The sequence below is a fragment of the Asparagus officinalis genome, chromosome 7 (genome assembly GCF_001876935.1).
Source record: "Asparagus officinalis chromosome 7, Aspof.V1, whole genome shotgun sequence".
Classification (NCBI taxonomy): Eukaryota; Viridiplantae; Streptophyta; class Magnoliopsida; order Asparagales; family Asparagaceae; genus Asparagus; species Asparagus officinalis.
Genome location: NC_033800.1, coordinates 150,537,298 through 150,539,152, shown reverse-complemented (window position 1 = coordinate 150,539,152; position 1,855 = coordinate 150,537,298).

Below are 1,855 nucleotides of genomic sequence, written 5' to 3'. Positions count from 1 at the left end.
CGCCAGCCTCGTCCTGGCCGTTGGATTGAAAAGATTTGATGGTTCTTGGCAAATCTCGTCCTGATGGTTCTTGGCAAATCTCGTCTGTTGGTTGCATTTGAAGAGTAGGGATCAACTTATGACGTTGTCCTCTGAATTTTCAAAAGAAGTCTTTAGTAACACCGGAGCTAACAGCATCTCCAACCCAAAAATCTAAAATGATGAAGTTTTTTTTTTTTGATGGAAAAACAAGGGATTTACCCTGTTCATTAAAATACTTAAAGTTCTTACAAAAGAGGGATACGAACTGTATCCTTGAAATTGATAGATAGAAAAGTTAAATTCTTATAGCTATTGATGTATAACCTTCTTCTACCAAACATCCATGAAGATGAAGAGAGGGCCTTACCGTCATTCACCGTTGACATGGATATATGGAAGAACCAAAGCCGGCCATACATTTGGTCTAAAGAATTTAAGATTTCTATAAATCAATTAAAACCCAAAATCAAGAAACTGATTACAAAAGAGATATATATACATAGAAAGCCAAAAGTTACTGTAGAATTTAGACACTGTGCCTCGATATTGGTTTGTCTTCTAACGCTCTTGCTAACTTCACAGCTTCCTTTCTTCTATCATTTCCTGTCCATTCATATAAAGCATGTATCGAAGAGTTAATGATAAGTTGAACAGAGAATGCAACTTGTTCAAACACAAACTTATTCCTTGACATCCATAAAGACCAGCAAACAGCAGAAAAGATACTACGCCATAAGATACCATCCTTTGTATTCAGAGACTCAACTGATAGCATAAGATCATCAAGGGAATTAGGCCAAATGAATGGAAGATAGTAGGACCTGAAATGATTCCAGACACTAGTAGCCATATTACACGAAAAGAAGATGTGATCTCTAGATTCATTGTGAGCTCCACAGAAAATACATAGAAGTTCACCTTGCCAACCTTTTTTCGATAGAATATCTTTGGTATGAAGCCGATTCATAGTTAATAACCAAATAAAGAATTGAATCTTGCTTGGTAAAATAGAATTCCAAACCAATTTGTATGGAGCAAATTTGATCCCTCTGGCAATTAAAAAGTCATATAATGATTTGACAGAGAATAAACCATTTGTTGATAGAGACCATTTGGGGATGTCAAACTGATTTACAATTGTATACATCCCAATCCGATTCATGAAGTCTGATTTGATAGAATGGGATTCAGGTAGGATAGAACGTTTCATAAGAGGATGCCAATGACAGATGTTGTTGTGAAAGTTTCCTTGACTACAAATAGAAACATTGGTAGACAAGGCTAAAAGATATAAGGATGGATACAAACTTGATAAAGAATTATTACCAATCCATTTGTCCTCCCAAAATCTGATATTGTCCCCAGATCCAAGAGACCATGAAAGATGATGTAGAAAGACATCTTTACTTGATATTATGTCATTCCAAACCATAGAGTTGTATGTCTTAGGAGTAGATGATTGCAGGAGAGATCCTCTTCGGACATATAAGTGATTAAGGAAGGCTCCAATATATGATTCTTTGTCAAAGCATTTCCATAACCACTTAGATAGAAGGCAAGTATTGAAAATTTTGAGATCCTTCACTCCCAGACCACCTTCTGATTTACTCATGCATATCCTATTCCAATTGACAAGATATTTGAAAGGTTTTGAATCAGTTTTTCCAGACCAGAGGAAATTCTTTCTGATTTTGTCCACCTCTTTGATCAACCATCCAGGTAGTTTATAAAAAGGCATAAAGTACAGAGGAATCGAAGTAAGAACTGAATTTAACAAAACCTTTCTACCTCCAAAAGATAAACAAGTACTCTTCCATGAAGCAAGTTTACGATG